Source organism: Scyliorhinus canicula, chromosome 17 (genome assembly GCF_902713615.1).
Source record: "Scyliorhinus canicula chromosome 17, sScyCan1.1, whole genome shotgun sequence".
NCBI lineage: Eukaryota > Metazoa > Chordata > Chondrichthyes > Carcharhiniformes > Scyliorhinidae > Scyliorhinus > Scyliorhinus canicula.
Genome location: NC_052162.1, coordinates 34,157,929 through 34,177,018, shown reverse-complemented (window position 1 = coordinate 34,177,018; position 19,090 = coordinate 34,157,929).

The window sequence follows — 19,090 nt, the reverse complement described above, 5'->3', positions numbered from 1 at the left end:
GATGGATGGAGATGCTGGTCAGTGTGGATGGATGGAGATGCTGGTCAGTGTGGATGGATGGAGATGCTGGTCACTGGATGGATGGAGATGCTGGTCAGTATGGATGGATGGAGATGCTGGTCAGTGTGGATGGATGGAGATGCTGGTCAGTATGGATGGATGGAGATGCTGGTCAGTATGGTTGGATGGAGGTGCTTGTCAGTGTGGATGGAGATGCTGGTCAGTGTGGATGGAGATGCTGGTCAGTGTGGATGAATGGAGATGCTGGTCAGTGGGACGGATGGAGATGCTGGTCAGTGAGGATGGAGATGCTGGGCATTGTGGTTGGATGGAGATGCTGGTCAGTGTGGATGGAGTTGCTGGTCAGTGTGGATGAATGGAGGTGCTGGTCAGTGTGGATGGAGACACTGGTCAGTGTGGATGGAGATGCTTGTCAGTGTGAATGGATGGAGGTGCTGGTCACTGTGGTTGAAGATGCTGGTCACTGTGGTTGGATGAAGATGCTTGTCAGTGTAGATGGATGGAGGTTCTGGTCAGTGTGAATGGATGGAGATGCTGGTAAGTGTGGATGGAAATGCTGGTCAGTGTGGATGGAGATGCTGGTCAGTGTGGGTGGACATGGTGGTTAATGTGGATAGAAAAGCTGGTCAGTGTGGATGGAGATGCTGGTCAGTGTTGGATGGAGCAGCTGGTCAGCGTGGATGGATGTGCTGGTCAGTGTGGATGGAGATTCTGGTCAGTGTGGATGGAGATGCTGGTCAGTGTGAATGGATGGAGATGCTGGTCAGTATGGATGGAGGTGCTGGTCAGTGTGAAGGATGCAGATGCTGGTCAGTGTCGATGGAGGTGCTGGTCACTGTGGATGTCGATGCTGGTCACTGTGGGTATTGCTGCTAGTCAGTGTGGATTGATGGAGATGTTGCTCAGTGTGGATGGATGGAGATGCTGGTCACTGTGGGTGGATGGAGATGCTGGTCAGTATGCGTGGAGCAGCTGGTCAGTGTGGTTGGATGGAGATGCTGGTTAGTGTCGATGGAGATGCTGGTCAGTGTGAATGAAGATACTAGTCAGTGTGGATAGCTGGAGATGTTTGTCACTGTGGATGGATGGAGATGCTGGTCAGTATGCGTGTAGCAGCTGGTCCGTCTGGATGGATGGAGATGGTGGTCAGTGCCGATGGAGATGCTGGTGAGTGTGGATGGATGGAGATGCTGGTCAATGTGAGTTTAGCTGCTGGTCAGTGTGAATGGATGTAGATGCTGGTCACTGTGATGGATGGAGACGCTGGTCTGTGTGGATGGATGGAGATGTTGGTCAGTTTGAATGGAGATGCTGGTCAGTGTGGGTGGAGATGCTGGTCATTGTGAGTGGATTGAGATGCTGTTCAGTATGGATGGAGATGCTGGTCAGTGTGGATGGATGGAGATGCTGGTCAGTGTGAATGGAGATGCTGTTCAGTGTGGATGGAGATGCTGGTGAGTGTGGATTGATGGAGGTGCTTGTCAGTGTGGATGGAGATGCTGGTCAGTGTTGATGGAGATGCTGGTGAGTGTAGATGGAGATGCTGGTCAGTGTGGATGGAGATGCTGGTCATTGTGAGTGGATTGAGATGCTGTTCAGTATGGATGGAGATGCTGGTCAGTGTGGATGGATGGAGATGCTGGTCAGTGTGGATGGAGATGCTGTTCAGTGTGGATGGAGATGCTGGTCAGTGTGGATGGATGGAGGTGCTTGTCAGTGTGGATGGAGATGCTGGTCAGTGTCGATGGAGATGCTGGTGAGTGTAGATGGAGATGCTGGTCAGTGTGGATGGAGATGCTGGTCAGTGTGGATGGAGATGCTGGGCACTGTGGTTGGATGGAGATGCTGGTCAGTGAGGCTGGATGTCGATGCTGGTCAGTGTGGATGAATGGAGGTGCTGATCATTGTGGATGAAGACACTGGTCAGTGTGGATGGAGATGCTGGTCAGTGTGGATGGATGGAGGTGCTGGTCACTGTGGATGGAGATGCTGTTCTCTGTGTTTGGATGAAGATGCTTGTCAGTGTGGATTGAGATGCTGGTCAGTGTGGGTGGACATGGTGGTTCATGTGGATGGAGAAGATGGTCAGTGTGGATGGAGATGCTGGTCAGTGTGGATGGATGGAGATGCTGGTCAGTGTGGATGGAGAAGCTAGTCAGTGTGGATGGAGATGCTGGTCAGTGTGGATGGAGATGCTGGTCAATGTGGATGGAGATGCTGGTCAGTGTGGATGGATGGAGGTGCTGGTCAGTGTGTGTCTACATGGTGGTCAGTGTGGATGGAGATGCTGGTCAGTGTGGGTGGACATGGTGGTCAGTGTGGATGGAGGGACTGGTCAATGTGGATGTAGATGCTGGTCCCTGTGGAAGGTCAATTGAAAGTAAAACTCTGCTGACAACGTTGGAAAACCTGAGGACAGTCAGCTCAGTCTGATGGTAAGATGACCCACAATAGCAGAGGAGGGGTGTACTTGCACAAGGTTGGGAAAAGCCCCGCCACACACACTTACCCTTCCAAAATTACCCGTGGTGCGTTTTGCAAGCAGCTGACGTACGATTGTTTGCAGCAGGTTTGTTGGGTGGGGATGGGAGATAGGGTGGGTATGGGGCTGGGAGAATGCGGGCCTCACAAAGCTGATAGAATGAAGCCGAAAGATAACTCAACATTTTTTAGTGACAGTAAATATATTTATATAATAACAGCAGTGTTCACCTGTGCAACTGACTGTGATCAAAATATAATTACTTTTCTAGCTTGGCTGGTTCTTGTAAATGTTCCGGGACATTAGCAGCAGGGTTGTTGCAGCCTGTGGAGTTGCTGTCCTGTTGTTTTTGATGAGATGGACAACTGTCCTCTGGAGCATGGTCTGGCGGACCATGCCATGACTGTCTTTGGCTTTCCATCAATGGACCAGCTGATTCCGCTGCAGTGTTTCATGTGAGTGTCCCTTTTAGAAAGGTTTGGTCTCTTATCATGTGACTTGTAGCACGGTTTCCGTGATGTCATTTTGTGGGTGGAGCTGGGCTGTGGCTGTGACATGAGAGGGTGTTTTTTTCGGTTTCATTTTTCGTTTGGTTGCTTTGGACTGCAGAAGGAAAACTAAGTGTTTCCCCTGTTTTCATTTTAAAAGCTGTTTGAGTGAAAAGCACATTGGGTGTGGCAACCTGCCGTGGCAATTTTAAAGATAGAGTTGCTTCTGGAAGGTGTTTGAAATTGCTGGTTGAAACTAGATCAGAATCTCAGGGAAAGGACTAATTCCATTCAAGTGAGAATACAATGTGCTGGGCCACGCCCTTGACAGGGGTTTTAGTTTATTGGATTTTGTTATTGAATTGGAACAGCTAAGTGGAATTCATTAAGTGTTAAATACATAGATTACTGTAGCTGCTGTGTACGCTTTATGTTTGTAATTGATAAAAAAAAAATCTTGCTGTGTTTATATATATGCCAACTACATTCTTAGAATAAATCCTGTTTTGATTAACACGCCGAGGAAGTCTGATGAATCACACCGGAAGGGAAGGTCTTTGTGCTCACCCGAGCCAAATTCAACATCAAGGTTGTTGGTCAGGTGAGTTTAATAATACACTTTGGAGTTTCTAATCCCTGGCCCATAACAAATTGGGGGCTGATCTGATAAAAGTCTATCTTTCGTGATTGGGTTGGCTTAGTGAACATATTGTCAGTGAGGGGTCAGCATCTTTATGTTTGTTTTTCAGGTGTTGTATCCCAGAAGGTTAAATAGGGATGTGTTGTGGACAATGGCTCTTTCAATAGCTCAGATGTTTTTGGGGTGGTACCTCACATACGGTGAACAAAACAAGACTTTTAGAATTGGCAAAAGTATTGCAGTTAACATTGCCTGACAAAGTATGGAAAAAAGAGATAATTGCGGTGGTAGCTGAGCATTTAAAATTGCCTGAGACACGGTCAGAATCATTGGAACTGGCAAGAATTCAATTTCAGATGAAACAGCTTGAACGTGAAAAAGTATTAAAGCTGCTTGGATTACAGATTAGGGCACAAGAAAAGGAGAGAGAGGAAAAGGATAAGGAAGAATAGCCCAAGCAGAACAAAAAGAGAGAGAAAGGGAGGTACAGATCTGGGAAAAAGAAAAGATCGGAGGTATATCTGTTGGTGATATTCATGAATTTGTAGAGATGCCTGTAACCTGATCTCAAAAATGGCTCCCTCTGCCCTCTTTCCCATGGCAACCTGGAATACATTGGCTTTGTATCTAGATAGAAGAACTAATTATTTATCTTTGATCCCACCTTCCTTTCATCTTAGAAGTAAATTGATAATTTACAGCACAATGGTTTACAACAAGATGTCTATACACCTTTCTGAGATGTGGGGAGACTCAGTGTCAACTCATTGTCAACTCAGAGACTGCTGCTATTGTCTCCAGGTATAAATATCATTCACTTTCTCCTTACTTAAGCAACTGAGCTTCCCTTTGATCTCTAAAAATCAAATCATCCAGGTTTCCTGCCAGGAAGACTTCAGAACAGGCCACATTTAGAATTTAAAGATACAGTTCTTTAACAATATAATCTTATAAACCAAAAGATACAGTTCCAAAATATAATAATCATATAAATCACACAACTGTGACAGAATGAAGCATTGTGCTTTCAAAATAGCCCACTGTGCCATGTTCATTGCACTTTAAGTAATCGAGATACGCTTAACTCAGGTGTACTTTAAATAGATGAGCAGTAATCAGTGAAAAGCTTCTATATGTGCTCAGTTACATATCTCATTCTTCCTCCTTGGGAAATTGAAAGCTTTGGTTGTTTCAGTGAACCATTGCAAATAAAAAGGACAGAACCATCCAAGAAATTAACTCGTGTCCAGGTCTTGGATGAACTTCTTGAATGTTGTTGGAGCTGCGCTTATCCAGCCAAGTAGAGAATATTGCATCACTTCCTGATTTGTAACTGCAGGACGGCCTCTGGGGAGTCAGGATGTGAGTTCCTTGGTGCAGAATGCCCAGTCTCTCACTTGTCCTGTGCACTGTGCCTGAAATGGTCGGCAGTGTGACCTGCACCATTGTGTTTCCAGCAGCTAAAATGATGTCTCAAAATGTAAATTCCTAAGTGAAGCCAATTTTACAAACGCTAACATGAAACAATCACGAGGAGCATGACTGTGATTTCCCAAAATCCATTTCATGCAGGTAATTTAAAATTAAATTTAAACACAGCAAGCATAGCTTCATAAGATTGATCTTATTTCTCATTTCCAAATTCAAGTTCATTACATGCAATGGATCCGTAAATCGGACTTTGAAATGCTGGAAATGGCCATGACAATGGAGCAAACCACAGAGGTTTGGTATTCGAGAAGTGAAATATATTAGTGCAATTTCTGTTTCCCCACCTTTCCTAATATCTCCCCCTCGGTGGGCATTTTCTGATTCAATTTCTGTTCGTTTTTCTTCATTGAAATTGAAGGACGTTTCTAAGTTCTTTGTCAGCTCTTCAAAATATTATTTTTACATCAAGGATGACAAATCCATTGCTTTTTAGACTTTGAATGTGATGCTGAAGGTCTGTCAATGTGCATGGAACAATTCACTGTCACTGGCACATACAAGGCAGAATCCTTTTAGAGTAATGATGCGGGAACCAAAGAAAGAGTCATTCAATCCATCCACCCACTTCTGTTAATACTTTTATATTCACGTCACCATGTAACTCGCGTCCATCAATCCAAATTTCAAAGTGCCCGTGGGTCACTGTGTTTCTGAAGAATCCACCCACAAATCCAAAGTTATGTCTGAAAGTTTATTCAATATGTATCATTCATTTATGCACATACGTTGACAGAACAAAATGTACATGCCTAATGGATGATGTACTGTAATTGATAGCTACAGATACCTTGGGGTAGTTTTTCTGGCTGCTGTGATCCTACCAAATAACAAACGTAGGGGAGGAGCCTGAAAATAGTGCAAGGCTATATTTCACTGGCTTTCCACTCCTCCCTTCTTTTAGTGGGATTGCCTAAGTGGGATGGGCTTTGAAATTAATTAATATATAATTAATATAATTAATTAATATTCTATAATAAATCAATACAGATCAACGTTTTTAATGCTGACATCTTATTCACAGGCTGCAATTCTCTAGGTTTTCCTGCCACGGATTCTCCCACTGACAGAGCTGGCAAGCCATTGCAATCTTTGTTCACATTGGCGGGAAGATCCCGGAGCGTGAAGGACTGTAAAATTCTACTTACTCTGCCCACGTATCGTGTCTGACAAAGGACAATCACAGTCTGCCCTTTCAGGAAGTGCTACCTTAAAGACAACCTCATTAATTATTTTACTGCTGCAGTGAAAATTGTCAAAATGGGATTATATTCAGATCTTCTCAACCATGAAGATATTTTCCTCCTGGGGCGAGCAGGAGAGGGAGATGATTGAAGGGAAGCTTTGCCTGCAAAGTAATTGGTCAACTTGCATTTGCCAATAAAATCAGTGTTACAGACTCTGTTGCCTGGAACTATGAGACAAGAGTTCCCTTTGAGCACCAGCATTTGTGGTAGGCTGGAAATTCATTTGTGCAGGGGGATTGATGGGTTAGGTTAGTTGCAGGGACCACATGAATGTGGAGCTGTCTGTTCAATATCCAGACTCAGGCATGTAACCAGCACCAGCCACACCATTCATTGGCTGGGATTCTGTTTGGCAGAGTGAGAAATTGGCTTGAGTAGTTTCATTGAAGGCACTCTTAAAAGGGAGCTGTACTGTGGAACATGAAGTGGCCAACATTGGTGGAGATGAGTGATGGCCATAGAGAGTGACAATGTTGGAGGAAACGCTGCACCAGACTTTCATGCCTTGTCTTCTTTTCTTTTCTTGCATCTCACTCACTGTGTACATGCTGCATGACAAACTGCAGTTGCTTTAACCAGCCATTTCTTACCATGTTATCCATTCATAATAAAAGTTAGCAGTTGTTCAACTTTTCATTGTGGGTGCTGAGGATTTGGACAACCCACAGGAAGAGGAACCCAACCTTCTGGAAGATGTGATGACACTTGATCGGATGTGAGCAAGAGACAGCTCAAGGTTTGGATTTCAAGCACTTTAAAGGATGGACAAGAGGAGGCACCTTCAAGGGATGAATCACTGAGCAGAGGCATACAGGAGTCAGATGGGATAACAGTGGAGGCACGATTACACATTAGCTCTGTGACAGAGAAGTCAGATGCAGTTTCTGAGGGTCTGGGCTCCCAAAGAAGGCTGAAGAACGTATGCCAGTGAGTTTACCCAGAATGATTCAGAACATAAAGGGGACATTTACAGCCTCCTTGGCTGGTGTGTTTTCAGCAGGAGGCACATGAAATACATCAGATGGGTAGTCTATTGCATTCATGCCCATTCTATTCCTATAATGGATGGGAGGGTGGGTAAGGCACCCACCAACCCACCTTCCCTTAGGCCTATTGAGGCCCTTAACTGCCCAATTAAGTGACAATTAAGTGGTGTGCACTGTGCATACTAACAAAGAGCCCCTCCCTCTCCCCTTACCCCTTCGCTAGGTGTTTGATCTCTCTCCATCCAAAAGCACCCAACTTACCTGTCTCAAGGATCCACATCATCTTCTTTGTGGACCTCGTTGCAATCTCAGCAATGCCCACTGCTCTCTTCTGGGACTGTTTGGACTACAATAGGTGCCAACCTATCTGATTGGCCAGATCTCATGGGTGGGACTTCCTCCCAGTGAGGATTGGTTTCAATGGGAGGCCATAAGGCCACCCAACATCTGATATTGCTGTGGGTAGCCTTATTTAAATGTGATCTGTTTCTGATTAACTTTTCTTCTGGGATGGAGGAGTCCATCTACAAACTGTGTTGGGGCTTTAATAATAACCTTTATTAGTGTCACAAATAGGCCGACATTCACACTGCAATGAAGTTACTGTGAAAATCCCCTCGTCGCCACACTCCGGCGGCTGTTCGGGTACACAGAGGGAGAATTCAGAATGTCCAATTCACCTGACAAGCAAGTCTTTTGGGACTTGTTGAAGGAAACAGTCCTGGGGAAAATTGATGTACAGAGAGTTCTGGGAGTTCAAGTCCATTGAACCCTGAAGGTGGCAACGCAGGTTGATAGAGTGGTCAAGAAGGAAAACAGCATGCATGCCTTCATCGAACGGGGTATTGAGTACAAGAGTCGGCAGGTCATGTTACAGTTGTATAGGACTTTGGTTAGGCCACATTTGGAATACTGCGTGCAGTTCTGGTCGCCACATTACCAGAAGGATGTGGATGCTTTAGAGAGGGTGCAGAGGAGGTTCACCAGGATGTTGCCTGGTATGGAGGGTGCTAGCTATGAAGAAAGGTTGAGTAGATTAGGATTGTTTTCGTTGGAAAGACGGAGGTTGAGGGGGGACCTGATTGAGGTCTACACAATTATGAGAGGTATGGACAGGGTGGATAGCAACAAGCTTTTTCCAAGATTGAGGGTGTCAATTACAAGGGGGTCACGATTTCAAGGTGAGAGGGGAAAGTTTAAGGGAGATGTGCGTGGAAAGTTTTTTACGCAGAGGGTGGTGGGTGCCTGGAATGCTTTGCCAGCGGAGGTGGTAGGGGCGGGCACGATAGCATCATTTAAGATGCATCTAGACAGATATATGAATGGGCGGGGAACAGAGGGATGTAGACCTGTAAAATAGGAGACAGGTTTAGATAAAGGATCTGGATCGACGCAGGCTGGGAGGGCCGACGGGCCTGTTCCTGTGCTGTAATTTTCTTTGTCCTTTGTTCTCTGTTCTTTGAAACCGGAGCACTGGGAGTTAACCCACGCAGACGCGGGGAGAACATGCAGACTCTGCACAGACAGTGATCCAAGTCGTGAATCGAACACGGGTCCATGGCGTTGTGAAGCAACAGAGCTAACCATTGTGCCACCCATTTGCAGAGACAGAGAGAACACAATACAAACACATGAAGGTGATTCAAATTCCCATTATTCCTTTACCTCACCAATATATTTAGAGACACATAACCAGTGAAGCGTTACCACTCGGATGACACAACGGGACTGGGTACAGTGGCAAACAGTCTTCTTCTGGTGCATTTCTGAGTGTTCACTTAATGCTTCTCACCCAACTCATATCTCTCTCTCAGACACCCAAAAACCGTACTTTAAACCCACCTTTTATCAACTGCAGAGCAAACAATAATTACTGCCTCTGTGATAGTGGTATACAATTGCTTCACCTTAACCTATCTGGAAAAGAAATCCTCCACTATAAAGAATGATTTGTTGTTGAAAGCAAATAGGTCAACCCCAGCCTCTCCCATGGCCAGGTATGGATGTGTGTGGTGGTGAGAGTCTCTCTGGTTCTACGTGTAGCAGTGCGCACACCTGACAGTTTGCTATGGAGCCATCAATCGGCTTGGCAGCACTTGGCTATCAGACAGCGGATTAGACCTCAGGGCGGCATGGTAGGACAGTGGTTAGCATTGTTACTTCAGAGCTCCAGGATCCAAGGTTCGATTCCCGGCTTGGGCCACTATCTGTGCAGAGTCTGCACGTTTGCCCCATGTCTCCGGGTGCTCCTGTTTCCTCCCACGGTCCAAAGATGTGCAGGTTAGGTGAATTGGCCATGCTAAATTGTCCTTTGTGTCCTAAGGGTTGAGTGGGGTTACTGGGTTACGGGGATAGGGTGGAGATGTGGGCTTGGGTGTGGCGCTCTTTACAAGGGCCGGTGCAGACTCCTTCTGCACTGTAAATTGTATGATCTGTCAGGACGTCACCGTTGCACGGTGGTTAGCACTATTGCTTCACAGCTCCAGGGTCTCAAATTCGATTCCCGCTTGTGTCACTGTGTCTGTGTGGGTTTCCTACGGGTGCTCCGGTTTCCTCCCACAGTCCAAAGATAGTGTCATAGTGTCGCAGAAGGAGGCCATTCGGCGCATCGAGTCTGAACTGGCCCATGAAAGAGCACCCTATCTAAGCCCCCTACCCCCACCCCATCCCTGCAAACTAACTTTTGGACACTAAGGGGCAAGGTAGCGTGACCAATCGACCTAACCTGCACATTGATGAGCAGGTTAGGTGGATTAGCCATGCTAAATTGTCCTCAATGTCCAAAACAAAAAGGTTAGGTGGTTACTGGGTTACGGGAATAGGATGAAGGTGTGGGCTTGGGTAGGGTGCTCTTTCCAAGGGCCAGTGCAGACTCGATGGACCGAATGGCCTCCTTCGGCACTGTAAATTCTATGATTCTATGATTCTCTGTACTTAGTGATGCCGAGGTAGCCAAACTATATTTTTTGAGGGATTTCCACTTGAAGGGAAACTAAAATGACCAGCCACTCCTTGCAAGCCAGGGGATCTTCTTTGACCATAAAGTTGGTCAATCCAAGCTTTTTTGGCACCACCACTGGATCTTTGTTGTGCCACCCTTGTGACAATGATGGTGGATTCAGGCACACTTCTCATCCCACATTTGCTATGGTGATGAGCGGGTTGGGTCAAAGAGGGCCAGAATGTCAGTGGAGAGCAGCATTGCCTTGAAGTGAGTGAATGGTTTATCTTGACTTGAGTTCAAGCAACATGTTTGGACTTTCTTAAGCAAATGCCTGAAAGTTCTGAGACGGGTGCCAAATGTGTTTAAAGTTCTGCCAACTAGTTCACCATCTGCAAGAATCCTTGGAAGTCTGGAATCGAGGATGGGAACTCACTGACAACTATTTTTTTCTGTGGGTCAGCTGACATGCCTTTATTGCTGATGATGTAGGCCAGGAACCAAATTGATGTTTTGGAGAACTCATAATTCTCATTCAGCAGCAGTTTCCTGCGGCTGCTCTAAGACTGCTGCGAGTCGCTTGTTATATTCCTCCACTGTTGTACCGTGAACTAATGCATCACCTGTATGGTATGACCTCCCTTTCAACCATGCAAAATGGCTGACATTGTACATTGAAACGTTTCTGGTGGCTAAACAGCAGAATCTGCTGAATGGGCTATTGAATGGGGCCAGCAGTCTGGACTCTTCACCAAGGGAAAGTTGCCGTAACAACAGTCTATATTTATGTAACACCTTTAAGATAAGAAAACAAAGGCAAGGATGAGCCGTCTGTTTGAGAGGGCGGAGGATAGTTGCGAGCTGAGTGGGAGGGGCTGAGCCAATCATGTCCACATGTTCTGGTCCTGCCCGAAGAAATATTGCGGGTTGTTGTTAACCACCATGTCTGAGGTTCTGCATGTGGAACTTGACCTGGTCCCCTGGAATCCATATTCGGGGCATCAGACCTGCCAGAGCTGCCTCCAGGAATATCCCTATATTGTTCTGACTCCCGGAAAGCATGGGCTTGGGATCCCATTTCGCCTGCACATCTGGATCTCAATACCTGTGTTTAAATCCTACCAAATGCATCAGATGTCACCACTCACTAAGGAGAACTACACTGAAATATTTCACCGGCTGCAGTTGGAACTGCAACCGCTTAGCAGGCCAAGGATGACATGGCCAATTCTGTCCAGCCTGGAGCAGGTGACATTCCCACCACCTTCCAGTTCAGTTTCCATTGTTGTGTGGGGGATGTTACTGAGGTACTGTATGTCAGAAAGGAGCAGGCAGAAGGTGCATTGTTGCTTCATCAGGACAGCAAGGTTTCCTCTGATACAAAGAGACATTGATTATACATATAATGCTTCGCGGGCACGTGTGCCAATTCTGGCATGTACAGTAAGTAAAAGGGATTTAACTCCCTCGACATCCAACTGATGCGTGACAATACATAGCATCTCATTCAATGCCCAATATTCTGGCAGCAGTCACATGAACCACCACCATCTGGAAGTTTCCCTCCATGCCACACACCATCCTGACTTGGAAATACATCACTGTTCCGACATAGAGGGGCAAGGGCAGCAGATGTACGGGAAAACCACCACCTGCAAGTTCCCCTCCCAGCCACACATCATCCTGACTTGGAACTGCATCGCCCATTCCTCACTGTCGCTGGGTCAAAATCCTGGAAATGAATATCGCTTATTGTCACGAGTAGACTTCAATGAAAAGCCCCTAGTTGCCACATTCCGGCGCCTGTCCGTGGAGGATGATACGGGAATCGAACCGTGCTGTGGCTTGCTTGGTCTGCTTTAAAAGCCAGCGATTTAGCCCAGTGAGCTAAATCAGCCCCTATCCTTCCCTGATAGCAAAATGTGTGTACCTACACCACATGGACTGCAGTGGCTCAAGAAGGCAGCTCATCTTGCAGTGCATCTTGTAGATTGTACTTACTGTTGCATTACTGGTGGAGGGAGTAAATATTTAAGGTGGTGGACAGGGTGCTGAATGGCGCCAAGCTTCTTGAGTGTTGTTGGAGCTGCACCAGGAAAATGGAGAGTGTTCCATCACACTCCTGAATTACAGTAAGAAGTCTTACAACACCAGGTTAAAGTCCAATAGGTTTGTTACAAACAATAGCTTTCGGAGCACTGCTCCTTCCTCAGCTAGTGTTTGTAACAAACCTGTTGGACTTTAACCTGGTGTTGTAAGACTTCTTACTGTGCACACCCCAGTCTAACGCATCTCCACGTCACTCCTGAATGATGCCTTGTAGTTGGGGAGTTAGAAGGTGAATTACTCTCTGCAGAATGCACAGTCTCTGACTTGTTCGTTTACAGCCATAGTATTAATATGGCCAATCATGTTCGGTTTCTGGTCAATGATAATCTCCAGGGCGTTGATAGCGAAGGATTCAGTGATTGTAATATTTTTAAATCATAGAATTATAAGATCATAGAATCCCTACAGTGCAGAAAGAGGTCATTTGGCCGATCAGGTTTTCACTGACCCTCTGAAAAAGCACCCTACCTTGGTCCACTCTCCCGCCCTATTCCTGTAATCCCACACATTGATCATGGCTAATCCACCTAACCTGCACATCTTTGGACACTACGGGGCAATTCAGCGTGGCCAACCCAGCTAACATGCACATTTTTGATCGGTGGAAGGAAATTGGAGCACCCGAAAGAAACCCACACAGACACACAGAGGACTAGCAATCCCAACAGAGACAGTCACCCAAGGCCGGAATAAAATCTGGGTCCCTGGTGCTGTGAGGCAGTAGTGCTAGCCACTGTGCCACCATGCTGTCCTGTCATGGGGAGATGGTTAGGTTCTCTCTTGCTGGAGATGGTCATTGCCTGGAACTGGTGTGGTGTGAATGTTATTCCCCCTTATCTGCCCAAGCCTGAACATTTTCCAAGTCTTCCTGCAAATGGTTATGGACCGCTTCAGTATTGGAGGAGTTGCAATTTGTGTGGTACATCACACAATCTTCAGCAAACATTCCCACTTCTGAACCTATGATGGAGGGAATGTCATTGGTGAAGCAGCTGAAGGTGGCTGGGCCTAAAACACAACCCTGAGGAACTCTTGCAGCAATGCCCTGGGACTGAGGTGATTGATTTCCAACAACCATTTTCCTTTGTGCGAATATGACTCCAACTAATGAAGAGCGTTTCCCCAATTTCTGTTGATTCCAGTTTTGCCACCAAGCTACTTGATGCCAAACTTGGTCAAATGCTGCCTTGTTGGCGGGGGCAGTCATTTTCATCTCATTTCTTGAATTCAGCTCTTTCGCCCACGCTTGGAGCTGGGCTGCATTGAGATCAAGGGCTGCATGGTTCTGGTGGAGCCTCAACGGAGCATCAGTAACTAGCTTATTCTTGTGCAGGTGCCACTTGAAAGCACTGTCGATGACACTTTCCATAATTCTGCTGATGACCGAAAGTAGGATGCAGGCTGGCTTCAGGTAGTGCCGACGGACTTGAACTCCTGCTCACCTCGCACTATTGTGCACCTCCTGCTTCGGTCCTGCACAGAGTTTGAGTGCTGCCTGAACCTCGAGCAATGGGCGTGGGGTTACACGCACATCATGCTTCCCATGCTGAATTTTGGGCCCAGCGAATTGCACAGCCTAAATCTTTGCATTTTTACATTTCAAGAGAGTGCCTCTCACATTCCTCTCAAGAAAAAAGAAGCAGACATTGATGTCACAGGGATTATCAGTATTCATACCTATTAGGGAGATGTCAGCTTGAATGACACATTGACAACACTGAGTTTTCTGAAGTCAAATTCTTCTCAGTGTGGCCTTATTATGCATTCATTGATGAAAAGCTTGATTGAACATAAAAGCCACTTTTTAATAGACTAAAATTTAAAGGGTATTTGGTTAAACATTTTCCATTGCTAAATTTACACAGGATATACTTTTGATGATTCTAAATGTCGCTAATTATGAAAAGGAGTAATAAATAAACATTAATAATATTCCTCCAAACAGCTATGCAGAAATGGAATAATTCAGCCTTTTGCTTCACAGCATTTCATTCAACTGAATGTTGATGCTTGTAACGAATGTGACGTTTTTCTTACAGAGCGACTAAATGAAGTAGAGGGTAGAGAGCAAAGAAAAATATTCACTTTCAACATGAAAAGGAGCTCATTAAACGTTCAGCTTAATCCGCTTGCAATCAATTTTTCCCTGTTATTGGACTGTTCTATAAAATAATTACAAACAAATGGGGTAATTTTCACATTCAGGACATGAACAATAACTTGATGGAAATAGAATTGCACTTTGCAAGCCTAAATGAAGAAGGTGCTAATGGCCCACTTAACGTTCTCCCAATTCTTGTTGCCTCCCAGTACATCTGTTAACCTATTCAGGCCCACTGAATACTCCCAACCCTGCTAAGAACATCTCTATTTTTCTATTTGTTTGCAAAGAGATTGCACAATAAAAGAAGTGACTGAGCAGTTCCCAGTGGATACTAGCTTATAGTTCCTATATTTGCAGTTAACATTTTGTATTTTCAATTTCAATACCTTCAGGATAAGAGTGGGAGGAATAAATTATCACTTAACTGTTGTGAAGCAGTTAATGTCAGTGAGAGTGTGTCTGGGGGAAATTGATATCAAAGCTTAAACTTCGTGATCTCAAACTATCACAAAAATTGTACAGTCAAAGGCGCAATCAATCAATTATTCTGCAAGTCACTTGCCAGTCAAAGTTCAAATCTCACCTGTGGGACGGACTAGCAATATCCAATATTAGCACACTAATCTGCAAATATGTTAATATCAAATTCCTTTGAAACAGATTTATTGAAGTTGTCTTGGCTGCGAAATTGGGCATCATAATACCAAAGGTGCTGATAGCAGCCTGAAACTGCGACGATGTTAGCCAAGGATGTGCTCAGCTACCATGGGTATGTCTCAGGAATGTTAGAGTTAAGAGCACTGAAAGCCTGCAGAGTGGGCAGGTCAGAATGTTAACCAGCATTTGATGGTGATTTGCTGCATAATCGGCCATTTTGGACTGCCCGACTTGCACTCACTCGTTATCACTCCCAGCTCACCATGCTCTCAGCTGCATCAGTGACCCACCCACTGATGATATTTAAAAGACTAACCATCCAACCTTCAGGTAAGGTGCTTTTGATTTTCTTTTGCTGGTTCAGAGTCAATGGGCAAGATTCTCTGAGCCTTCGCGCCAAAATCGTGATCGGGTCCGACGTCAAGACCCGATACTCCGGCGACTGGAAAATCGGTGGCATTCGTGCGTGGTCGACGCGGTGCCAACTGGGGGCCATTGAAAGAGGCCTCCGTGGCGATTCTCCGCGGTCGACTGGCCAAGTTCCAGCTGAGCACCGCCGATTCCCGCCGGCGTGGATCCTGTATGGTTTCACGCAGTGGAGTGCGGCGTTGTGGCTGCGGGGACCGTCCAGGTGGGGGGGCAGGGGGATCAGACTCCGGGGATGGCCTCCACAATGGCCAGGCCCGCGATTGGGGGTAGCCGATTGGCGGACGCGCGCATTCCAGGGGGGGGCCTATCTTCTTCCACGTCGGGCCGCTGGAGGGCTCCGCCATGTTGCGCAGGGGCCGTCGCGAAAACGGCCGCCACACGCATGCGTGGACCCGTGGCAGGAAGTGCTGGGGCCCGTATGGGCAGCTGGAGCTGTGTGAAGCACTCCAGCGCCATGCTGGCCCCCTGTGGGTTGCAGAATCGCTGGGCCAAGAGGCCCGTTGACGCTGGTTTGAAACATTCCGGTGTTTATGCCGGTGTCAACACTTTGCCGCGATTTTGGAGAATCCCAGCCAATATGCTGTGTTGAACATAGAACATAGAACAGTAGAGCACAGTACAAGTCCTTCAGCCCATGATGTTGTGCCGACCATTTATCCTAATCTAAGCTCAACCTAATTTACACTGAGTGGGTGGCATGGTGGCATAGTGGTTAGCTCTGCTGCCTCACAGCGACAGGGTCCCTGGTTCGATTCCAGCTTTGGGTGACTGTGTGGAGTTTCCACGGCTTCCCCATGTCTGCGTGCGTTTCCTCCGGGTGCTTCGGTTTCCTCCCACGTCCAAAGATATGCAGGCTCGGTGGAGTTACGGGGATAGGTCAGGGGAGTGATCCTGGGTAGGGGAGGAGCTTTTTTGGAGGGCCGGTGCGGACTCAAAGGGCTAAAAGGCCTCCTTCTGCTCTGTAGGGGTTCTATGCAATTTTGAAAACCTTTGGAAGAACATAGTACAGGATCTTGACATGGAGGTCAGAGGAGTTTGAATGCCTGTCAGGGGAAAACCTGTTTAATTTATCTGGGCTATAGTTACGGCTCGTCTTGGCTGCAGCATGGCTTGGGGTTCGGTGGATTGGCAATGATAAATTGCCCTTAGTGTCCAAAAAAAAAGGTTAGGTGGGGTTACAGGGATAGGGTGGAGGCATGGGCTTAAGTGGGGTCCTCTTTCAAAGGGCTGGTGCAGACTCTATGGGCCAAATGGCCTCCTTCTGCACTATAAATTCTATGTAAATATGTAAATGAAATAGAGCATGGGCAGTAGAGATGGGAAGTTGTGCTCAGAGAGGGAGGGCTCTCAATAGGCGGACTTGCCCACCAAGGGTCTGTGAGAAGCATTTCACCTATCTTCAACTCAGCCAGGAGCAGTGTTAGAGGTACCTGTGTTTCACCAAGGGGGTGGTCACTGACATTGCTGCCTCCCATTACCTGACCAGCTGCACCTCAGCAGGATGAGTACAATGCTGCCACTGGCCATCCAGATCACTGTAGCTCTCAATTTCTATGATAATGGATCTTTCCAGCATATGGGCAACTACGTAGACATTTCCCATTCAACATTTTCCAGTTTGCCATGTGTAGCTGCATCAGGGAAGACACCGGTGGTTCCTGTGTAGAAGGAAAGGGTGGCTTCACCATTCTCTCACCTGCCAGAGTGAAGCAGGAGAAGAGAGTATGTGGCTTTTCCAGAATGACAGGATTCCCATGAGTCAGATGAAATCAATTACTCATACACGATGGCTCTGTGGACCTCACATATTAACTGGGAGATGCACAGGAACCTCAGTGGTGCCCACTCTGGTAATGTGCAGTTGATCCAGAAGATGCTGCCCCGCTATCCCGTTAACATGCACAATTGCGGCGATCAGCTGTACCTGGCATCTTTGGCTCACAAGGAATAACCAGAAGCTGGCTGCTGAGTCATCTAGGAAACCCACTCCAACCTAATTCATGTCTCCCCTCCGCCACCTGACCACACAGGAAAAGTAGGTCCACAAATGAGAGGCGAGCAGCAACCAGGATCTGTTATGGAGCAAACCATTGTTATCCGGAAACATCTTTCCACTGACTGGACTGCTGGGGTTTGGATCAGAGCATGCCCTAAATTTGTGGTGGTCTGCTTAATTCTCCATAACATGAGGGTTCAGCGGTTGTCTTGGAACGGCAACCCAAGAGGAGGAGGAATGAAAATGACATCCGAGCTGTGTAAGGCAACTACTTTGACTCCAATTCCACTTTGAGGTTAATCTCCATGTTCACATTGTTCTACATTTCTCCATCTTTTAATCCATCTGATTTATATACCACCACAGCACCCCTTTGGTCAAAATCCTGAAATTAACGAATTGGGCTGGATTCTCTGCCGCCCGCCGCCAATAGTGGGATACTTGATACAGCGGAGAAGTGGGCTTTGGAGGAAAAAAACGGGATCAGTGCTGGGCTGATCCGTTTCTGATGTTCCAACCCCCGATGGCGTCAGGATTGAGGATTGTGCCTGTTAACCAGAGGGAGAATGCAAATGGTGACCCATTTGCACCCACTTAGCGGACCTGACATTATTTTCTCTGGGCCCTCCTGATTCTCCAGTTCTGTGGGCCATGGACCATATGGACGCGATTTACTACACGTATTTCCCAGCATGGCCCTGAAGTGGGACGCAAAGGGGGTAATTCTTTACGGCGGTTGCCCCCCCCACAGTCCATCCGAGCGCCACCCTTCTCCCCCCCCCGCAATGCAAGACTTACCCACCCCAAACCACCAGACCCTCCCACCATCCCTTAGAGACCCCCTAAATAAAGAGCCTCCCAGAGACCCCCTAAATAAAGAGACCACCACCCAGACCCGCGGAAGAACGACCCCTAGATAGGTGAAACCTGTCGGGAAGCCCCCAGAAAAGTAACCCCTGTTAGGAAACAAGATGGCAGTCCAGGCAGTCAGTGAAAAACGTTACTGTCATAACACTCACCTGGGCAATACACCTGCTGGCTCAGACAGAGGAAGCACCACGTGTCAATTCTTGCAAAGACAAACCAGTGACCTGTGTTTAAACCCCTCAAATCTTTGAGCTGCAAACCATTCCTTCATTTCCCTTACTGAGGTGTGATTGACAGATTCCACACAGGCATAGATGTCAGTCTAGCTTCATGCATCTTCCTTCACAGTTGAGTAATTCTGAAATGCTCTAACCACAATGTTTATAAATATCACTAACTTAAAAGAGAGGATTCTCCGAGCCCGCGCCGGGTCGGAGAATCGCCGGGGACACGGGAAATTCCTGCCACGCTGCTCCGACACCGGGACGCGATTCTCCCGCTACCGGAGAATTGGCGGTAATCGTGCCCGCGCGGTCAACGTGGCGCCGGTCGGGGGCCGCTGAAAGAGGCCCCCATGGCGATTCTCCGTGGTCAGCCGGCCGAATTCCTGCCGAGTTCCGGCAAGTCCCACTGGC